Source organism: Vidua macroura, chromosome 11, assembly GCF_024509145.1.
Source record: "Vidua macroura isolate BioBank_ID:100142 chromosome 11, ASM2450914v1, whole genome shotgun sequence".
NCBI classification, from domain to species: domain Eukaryota; kingdom Metazoa; phylum Chordata; class Aves; order Passeriformes; family Viduidae; genus Vidua; species Vidua macroura.
In genome coordinates, this window is record NC_071581.1 from 9,967,501 (window position 1) to 9,977,404 (window position 9,904).

Below are 9,904 nucleotides of genomic sequence, written 5' to 3' on the forward strand. Positions count from 1 at the left end.
GAGCTGCAAGACAGAATGAGAGCTAAAAAAAATGTGCTCTGCTAATATGAGGTGGATTTAAATAGGTAAGAAATTATCTGCCAGGATGGAATTTGGCAAGAAGACTAAACTTAATTCTCTCATGTCATCCAAAACGTGTCATGTCCATCTGAATAATGTCTTCCCAAATGGAAATAGGCAAAAACTTTCCAGTAAGCACTACTTCATTAGAAAATGCTGAGTTACTGAGATCAAAAATATATCACAAGAAATTCTACAGGTCTCTGAGCTTTTCTGTTGGATTTTGTATGGCCTTTGTCCAATTCCAGGGGACTGAGCAAGTTTCCTGAAGCTCAACTAGGAGCTGAACCTTGAAGCTCACATATCTTCCAGGTATCTTTGGTAGAGTTGGAAACCCTGAATATCTGAGATCTCTGATCCAAGCTGGGTCTTCTGCAGCTTTGACTCCTTTCTTCAAAAATTTGGATACCTTAATTCCTACCCCAATCCCCAGCCAGTGGAGGTGGAAACCTGGAAGCCCTAAGAAAGTTTCCCCAGTAGTGGTTCGTTCTTTTGCTCCTCCAGCAGTGGTCACTGTAAATTCCAATATTGCTGGTTGAAGTGAATGTCCATATTTCTGAGGTTCCTACTCTGTTGGTAGGTGAGAAACAAGCAATCCCAAGAACTGTGAGGCTCTCAGTTCTGCTGCTTTCATAAGGGTTCCTGTTTCCAGGTTCATCCAAGATTTTTACAGTTAGCTCCATTTGTTTCAGACAAAATGATCAGCAATAAAACAGTCTCTTTTTTTCCAATGTAAAATTTTCGGAATTTTAATACCATTGCAAAATTTGAGAATCTACTATTTTATTTTCATTCAAAACAAAAATATGGAGCAGAAATCTTGAATTTGGGTGAGAGCATCTGCAAGCACTCTCTGGAGAATTACTCAGTACCTGCTCCTTGAACCACATGCTCCATGCTGAATTGGTAGCATCACTCCAAACCTGCCTGCCTGGGGGTTTGCCATCTGAGGTTGTTTGAGTGAGTCATTCTCAGCCTATGAGATGTGGCATATCCACACTGGGAGGTTAATAATGTTTGGCACTTAATCCTTGGTGTTGTATTGTTTACACTAGAGCCATGAAATGTTCTGCAACCTTCAGATATCCTGTTTTTCAACCATGACTTTTGCAGTGTCAGGCTGTGTTGAAGCACATGAACAGTATGTTCAGTCATGGTGTGTGCAGAGTTCAAAGCTTTGTGACTGTTACACAAAACCTCCCTGTGCTTTCAGAGCTATAATCCTTCCTCTTGACAGAATCATTAGAAATAGCTGTGGATGTTAAACATGCTCCCTGAAACCCATAACAACAACATTTCATTGCATCAGAGTTAATAGCTGTGCAAGGACTGAGCACTACTGCCTAGTGCTGTGTGGCAAAGTGCTTGCAGGATCAGGATTGGAGAGAGCTCAGGCCAGGATTGCATTGGAAGGATTGGAAACTGTCAATACCCAGAATCAGAAAACTCAGAAAAGGATAGTAAAGACCTTATTCAAGACAGTGTAATGGAATTTCCTCACCAACTGTTTTGCCAAAACTGATTAATAAACAGTTAATCTGGGAATTATTCCAGCAGATCATGCACAGAGACATCAAAAAAGAAATGGTGTGGCATCATTTTATGTATAACGAGTGAGATGTCAGCACTGTGCAGTGATTTCAGCACACTGGTGCCTAACAAGAGAGGAAAGGTGTATGCTGGGGGAAAGAGCGAGAAGAAAGCAAAGTTTCAGACAGTATTTGTTTAAAGAAAGAAATCCATCATATGGCTTTTTAAAATGAGGGTAAAACTACTCTCTCCAGCTGCATACAAATGGGAGAGCAGCTCACATATTAAAATGGATCTGGGACTTTCAAGTACTTCACTCAATATGCAGAAAATTATACTGGATGTCGACAGCTTTTCTCCACAGAGAAGACAGCTGTGGGGGTCCTTTTATTAGACACCATAAAAAAAATCCTAAAGTGAAGTTTTGCCAAGTAAATAGGCAACTATTCGATAAAACAATCAAGTGTTGGGTTTTTTTTTTGCTATTCAGTGTGGAGTTTGTTACATTTCCTGCAAATAATACAGAAAACAAATCCCTTTTTAGGACTGTGGGAAGTACTCACATATGACAAATGGTGATTGGTACACAAATGTGCTGAGCTGGTAATGTCTGTGTTCTCCAGAGCCCATGAATCATCTGACAGTGCCAGTATGATGTTAAAGTAGATAAAAATATTTTCCTTTTCCATTCTGGAGCTGAACCAGGGAACCTTCCTGATAATTAGAGATGATGCCCTGTGAAACCACAAACCCTATCCATTGTCAAGGTCTCTGTCCAGTTCCATGTGTGAACTCTGCATATTCCATGTGTGAACTACACTTCCCCCTCATTCTCACTCAGGTACCCCTGGGGAGAGCCAAGGCCTGGATCCAGGCACTCAGAATGTGCTAGATTCCAGCTCCCCTGAAACTGCCTCAGCTCCATCTCTCCATGGCTGGGAACAGCATAGCCCTAAAGACAAACTCACTGGGTTTAGATGCACAGTGATTGTTGTGGAAGTCTTTTTTCTCAGGAATGGCTTCCTGTGTGTCCCTACCAGCTGATGGTGAAAAAGCCCATCCTAAAGTAGTTCTTCAGGGATTCTTTGAGTCTTCTGCAAGAACAGAGGGAAAGCTGTTTAGGGAAAAAAAAATAATACTGTTGAAAGTGATGGTTATAGCTTTCACAAAATATTTATGATTCTTGTATGAGCATCTGGGACACAAAACAGTTAATATGCAAACAACAGAGCTAACTGGGATATTACAGAACATCAGCAAACATACACAATATAAATTTGACAAGAGAGATAAAAATCTGCCTGGCAGCTTTTAATTTCCATTTCCACTCAAAAGGCAACTTCCCAGAAACAGCTGCACTATTCCCATGCTTTACCTATCTCAGATTCAAGAAGGGCCTTTGCATTTCAGGGAAGGAATACTTCCTCCCTGAAACTTCATATATTAGCTCTCTTGGGTTTTCCTCTCTTAATTGCTTTCAATCAGAGCAGAGGTTTCTTTGTTGTTTGTCTTTTTGTGTTTGCTTGCAGAGCTACAATTAAATACCAATTACAATTTGGATAGGTGACAATGTAATGCCATTCCTGTTTAACTGTCTTTTTCAAGTCTTGATAACATATGTTTTAATCATAGTGCCTGTTATCACATAGAAAGCCAAATGCAACAAATACAGATGCTATTATTCAGTTTAAAATTATTGCCATTTAAGAAAAGTAAAAGGACTGATGGAATTGATATACTGAGAGAGTTTTGTAAATCTCTGCAAAGGCACAGGAATACTTCCCATAGGGCATTGTGAGATATGTCTGAAGCTAGTTCTTCTTTAAAAATCCTTACAGAGGTTCAAAAATTCATCCCATTTTATGTCTTTATAATGTGTACTTTGTTCTTCATTTTCTATAGTGGTAGAAATGAAAGGCTAAAATAATCTCCATGGCTTGTCATTTCCCAGGTTATTGCACTGTCTCATCCTTCAGCTTTTTGCCACAAAGACCCTTTGAAGCTTGCCCAGTTCTCTCTAACTGACTTTTGTATCTGACCTCCACCAGCACTTAATTGAGGGATATTTGCTAACTTAAGTAGTCAGCATTGCATTTTCTGTCAAATTTCTCTAAACCTCTTTTCCCATGTCTACACAAGGCCCAGATCCTCACCCATAGCACAGCAAGGTGCATAATACAGCTGCTCTTCCCTGACTCACCTTCCTCTATATCCACAGAGCTGATCAAGGTGAGACAATTTATTGCCACTTCATTGACTTGTGCTACATTCCCACAGGGATTTCAGTGCCACCTGGGGCTTCTCAGTGCTCGAATGACATGAATGTTTCATGAAGTAAATTTAGAGAAGGAAGGGAGGCAGGTAGGAGTCAGGTTGCTCAGAAATGTTGAATAATGGGACTGCAAGGAATGCTGCAGGTCCCTGTAAGCAGAAATTCCACATTGATGTCTCTATTCTGTCATACGAGGCTCTCCACGGTTGTTACTTCTGGTGGGCATTGCACAGTAAAGATGCATTAGAGTAATTATATGGTAATGACAGAAGATCATGAGTTAAAGATGCTGTGAATCCTGTATACACATCTGAAATTGTTTGGAGCTGATGCGGGAGGTGTATCCACATGGAATTTGACAGCACTGATATTGTAATTAAAGCTGAGGAGAGACATGAGGTTTGTACTTATTTCTTACTGCTACCTGTGAATATTAATTAGCTCATGGAGCCACCTGACCTTAGAAATAATCAGCTCTGTTACAAAGAGCAGAAGGGAAAACGTGAACTGCCCTCTAAATACTTATTAAGAAAGTCAAGATGAAAAGAGCCTGGTTGTTGTAGAGAATAGAGGTTCCTGGAAGCCAAGTTGCCTCCTCTGTGGTGGAAGGAAGATAAGAATCTTTCCAGGTTCCTCTGCTTTGTAGAGGACAAGGACAGTTCTGTCAGCAAACAGGTGACAGAAACATGCCTTTGGCATGGTTTGGCACACAAATGAGTAAGGGAATGTCAGGTCTGCAAAGATTTCTCTGAGACTTTCTATATTCCTTCTTGCCTTCCTACCTGCATGGGCTTTATGGAGAAGTGACTCCAGAAGGCCAAAAATGTGAGCCTGAGCTCAAGAGTGTCCCCATGTCTCGACTCCACATATGTTAGTCTTTTTGAGGGTTTCCCATCACCCTCAGAGAGAAGGGAAATGATTATTTCATCATTTGTGAGATGAGATGAAAAGGTACATTGGGAAACCCTGCATTTTTGTACTGGGGAAAGCCCTGAGAATTAAACTAAATAGATCTAAAATTCTAGTCCCATGTCTTAGGCTGCCTGGCAAAGTAATCCTTTTCTCCATTCCCACTAGTAGTGTAGTCTGGGCTTTGGGGATACCCAGAAAATTGAAATCAGGGAGAAATTTGAATGTCCGGTTTTTACAGATGGCAAGTAAAAGCTGTGGAGAAAGGGAAGATTATATCTATATTTGCAGCAAAACTAGGTAGCTCTGTTTCTTTCTCTGTTAGGACCTGGTCTTGTTTGCTGCAGTCAGGAGCAGCCTTCTGAATGGTTTCCTGGTAAGGCCCATTATTGAGTTCATATTTTTGTTCTTCTCACATCTCCCTCATCTCCTCTCACAGTCCCCTCCCCAGTCATGAGGATTTGATCACCTGTGATACACAGACTTTGGAGTCTGTGTGTAGGGACAGGCTGTGTTAAAAACCAGATGTGTTCTTCATCTCCTCAGCCTGACTGGAAAGTAATTCTCTGAAGAGGTGGAAGAGCACGACGCTGCTGTGCACTGGTGTCTGGCTGCTGCCCTGCTGGAGATCCATGAGCAACAACAGCACGGCAAGTCCTCTTTCTTCTTTCCTGACAGCACCACAGTACCTGTATCTTAATCAGTCAGTGTCAGACAGTGTCACAGGCTCTGAGCGCTGCTCGAAGCAAAGCACACCACAAACGCCTCCCTGCTGCTGGTAGCTTAGGTTACCATTACCAGGCTGAGCTGCCTGATCTAACACTCCTGTGCCCCAGACAGGCTGAAACCCTCACAAGTGTTGGCACCAACACGTGTTCAGACCAAGAAACCTCTAGCCTTGGGAGTGGTGGTTCCTGTGCTCCCATGACTCTGTCAGAGGCACCACAGCTACGCTGCTGGTGATAACACAGATGGGAAGCAGAGGTGCTGGAGAGGGAGGTGATGAAAGGAAAAATGGTTGCTGGGGTCACTGATATAATTTCAGTTACACATGTTATGGGGAAGGATGAATTTATGCATATTTTATATGAAAACATTGCATGCCTCTTGGGCTATCTGATTTGTAACTTTTGACTGGCATGGTTTAAATCAGAAAGGATGGAGGGGAAGCCTACCTAAAATAAAACGGTGACATAAGATTTTTAGCAGAAACAATCAAATAGCTGACTAGAGGGAATAATTGTAGCTCCATCAAAGTGAGAGTGGTTTACTGTTTCCAGCAGTGAGTCTGGCATCAAAGGGAATCCTAAACCTGAAATCCTTGGAAAGAAGTGGGTTATCAGCAGATACAAATTGATTCATGTAGAGAACAAAGACAACATTTTGTGAGTGGGACAGCCTGGCTTTTCCCAACTCGGTGACAGCTTTCCCTTCCTGGAGCATGGAGTGGTTAAGCTTGGCCTTTCACCATGTAAACACATTTTCCTCAAGGCCCTGTACCTTCAAGGTAGCAACAAATAAAGCTTTATTTTTTTAAAGTATTATATAAATTACACCTGTTCAAAGGGTCCTGCTGGGAAAGTTTTCAAGTTCTGTAAGTGAGTTAAAGCTGTGGTGTTAATACAGGGGTCTGATGAACTGTGTTCACCCCTAAGCACAGAATGAATATTCACAGCAGCTTTAGTAAAAGTGTGGTGCTTAAATGTTTTGCAGAATAAGAGGCACCAATGATAAAACTTCAACAAATGGACTTTCTGTTTGTTTATTCCCATTTCATGGACCCTGCTGAAGCTGTATAGGCCTTTGCTGTGTGTGGAAAAGAAACAATTATTTGGAGCTACCCCGCTAGTAACAGCACAGAAGGGAGGCAGAGCTGCTGCCACAGAGCTGATGAAAGGAAAAGACTGTTGTGGTGGCTGATATAATTCTAGTTGCACATGTTACAGAGAACAAAGAAAGTAAGTTCAGTAAGTGTGGAAATACAGAGTGATGACAGCTTTAGATGTTCCAGCTTGGCTGGGTCAGTCTTCAAACAGAGGATCTTATGTGAAGAGCAGAGTATTTGGGGTCTCAGATTTATTGTTGAGGGTGTTTCTTCTGTCCCTCTTTTAAAACAAAAGCATTCTCCCCTCCTCCCCCAGTTAGGATGTGCCTCATTGTAGAGACGTGTCCTCCACAGCACTCAGGCAGATGTACCTTGCGTTCCTGCTGGATGACACAATAACAATTCCAGGATGTCTCCTGCAAAACACAAACACAAATGGATGCAGAAATCAGTGGCACATTTTTTTACAAGGACAAGGCCATTCACCCATTTGAGCTCTGGCAGGATTAAGACCTTGTTTAGAAACAAGATGTTCAGTAAAAACAGTATATTCAATTTTCATTTTTTAAGTCCTACAGAGGTTGTAAATATTTTAGAAGTTAGGAAGAGTGTAGAAATGCTCAAGTACTGCATATTCAGAGGCATCAGATTTAGTACAATGTTTTATGAGGCTACCTCATCATTCATTTCAACTGCCCCAATAGTAAGCAGACAGTGGTGTTTCTGGGCCTGATTGCAGAGGTCACAACCTTGTGCACACAATATATTGAACAATTCCATCATTCCTGCCTTCAAAGTGAATTTAGACTGACATAGCAGAATAGAAAAAAATGCTTAATAAACCAAGGGTTTTATTGCACACGCACCATCTTATAGGTATGCATTCAGCAAAGAGTGGCATGACTCTATAATAGGTGCACTAAAAAAAGACATCTGTTTGTATAATATCCCCTTTCACCACACTGAGTAAAAAAGACCTTTTCAGTTATTTCAATCTCTATCCTCACCACCTTTACATTTGTTTGACTATAGTATTACCTTAGTAGAGAAACCTGGTTATGGAAAGTGATAAATATGAAATTTAAGAGAATGAATCTTCTATGGGCAGGAGCAGAGGCAGTGCACTGAGCCAAGCAAGGGAGTCAGGAGACTGTGCCCTGGCAAGGGTGGCCTGTGCATGTCCTCTGTGAGGAGAGGAACTTTCCACTGTGCTGCCCCTCCAGCCTCCTCCAGAGCAACCAAAGCAGGAGCTTCCAGGGGCCAGCTCATCAGCCCAGATGCTGAATCAGCCCAAGAATATTTAACTACAGCAGAAAAATGGACCACACCAGAGGATTTTCTCCTTGAAGAGAACTTCACACTGTTCTGATTAGAGATGGAAATTTCTGAGGTGCTCTGGACTTCTTTAAGAGGTCTCAGCAGTTTGGTAGAATTAAAAATAGAGGTCATGGTCACCTTAGGCATAAAGATCAGTTAACCCTTGAATGTGATAAGATTTGTAAAATCTTATCAGACCTTCATCACTTTGAAAAGATCCATAACAAAACTATTTGATAAAACATTCCCAGTCTTTAGCACTCTTCCATTCATAGTATCTGTTATGAGAAAGAGCTTTAGTATCCCTAATTTTGAGATGAGCAGCTGAACTCCAGGAGTCTTAGACCAGTTCCTCTAGGATATCAGAGTGCCTCAAAATGTTTGAGAGCCTAGGCCCCACTGACCCTCCTGAGGCCAGAATGAAGGATGGGAAGCAAAACCTTAAATCCAAGACCTTCATGCCTTAAATGTTAATCATAAACACAGCACCATCCTTGTGCTATAAAGTTCCTCACCATAAATAATTCCACATTAGCAAGACTTGTAGCTAATTGCTTTTGCTTTGCAGTCTCGCTGTTCTGTTATGTTGTACAACCTCTGCAACCCTACTTTTCAGCCATATGCTGTCAGTCATATTTTTGCCTCTTGTTGCATTGCTGTCAGACTCTAAGCTGTTTATGAGTCCCTGAAATGTGAAATTTTGGTCTTATTTAGTTTTCAGCTAACCCTGTTGCTTAGATGCAAGAATATCACATTTACTATATAGAGAGATTTATTTAAAACCCAATTGTGAGTTACACTGAGGAATCTTCAGCAAACCATGACAATAAATAATGAGAGGATGTTTGCCTGGAGGACTTCCCTAATGAGGTTTGGTCTTAGGCAGGCATTCTGTTTGGAAGTCAAATACTTTGTTCCTTGAGATGCTCATGTTTCTCGCTATCTAGCAGGGATTTCTGTGAGGTTTCGTTAATAATTGACCTTGGGGTCACTCATGATTACACATAATGCAAAAAGACACCAGGAACCTATCTAGGGGAAAAATAATTCTATATACAATCCAATGTCTAATATTTATTTTTTTATAAACAAAAAAATCTTATCAAGCTAGCAGTTTTTTAGAAGTAGGCATAGACTAATATGCTTTAAAAGAGACTATAGATAGCTGTGAGTTAGAAAATATTATTGTGGCCCACATTTGTTCAGAGGAGGGTTTCTGCACCTTGTTGTGTTGTTAGTCTTCTGTAGGTTCTCTTCTCAAATGGATAAAATGAACTAAATGAACTCTCTCACTTCTGTAACTCTGGCATTTGCATTAGTTCACCCTCCAAAAGTCACTTTCCTTATCCAGTGCCAGCCTCTCTGTCTGCTCCCTCAGTGACACAGAGCATCTATGGTGACATGGGATTGTGGCAGCCATGTGGGGGAATACCTCACCATTCAAACCTTCATCTCTCTGTAAGGTACACAGATACACAGTTTTCCACCATGGTGTTTTGGACACTGTTATGAGGAGTGACAGGCAGCAGCAGTGGAGGTATTTGCAAATACACAAGTGATGTGTGTATGATGCATGTAAAGGAAAAAAAATCTGTAGGGAATGTTGTAACAGCTTGTGATGTTTGAGGGAAGTGGGTGCAGTTCTACTGATGGTCAATGAAACCCCTGGTATTCTCCATCACAAGCCTGTAGATGAATTTCACACCTCTTAAATGTGTTATAGTATTTCCTTGTAGGTTTACTTAAGGCCTGTTGAAAAGAGAGGGAAGCACTTTTTTACTTGAACGCTAAGAGACACAAATGTACTTACCCAGAAACCCAGGGTCCTGAGTAAGTTCATTGTGCATGGAGAATCATTTACTGGATGTTTCTTGGATCCTTCAGAGTAAATGGACATCTAGGTAGTGGGATGGGTAAGTCCCCAGAGTTAAGGATTCCCCTGTGGACAAACCCTCACCAATCTTTAAAGGTTGTCAGAATGCAGTGTGGCA

General features: G+C 41.2%; 1 long non-coding RNA gene across 1 annotated transcript in view; it reads left to right on the forward strand.

The window, feature by feature from the left end:
* The window catches only part of LOC128812959 (uncharacterized), a 103,373-nt gene extending 97,977 nt beyond the window's left edge, over positions 1-5,396 (forward strand). The window contains exon 3 of the long non-coding RNA XR_008438883.1: positions 5,318-5,396. This is a non-coding gene — a long non-coding RNA (uncharacterized LOC128812959). The remainder of the gene's footprint in view (positions 1-5,317) is intronic.
* The last annotated feature ends 4,508 nt before the right edge of the window (positions 5,397-9,904 follow it).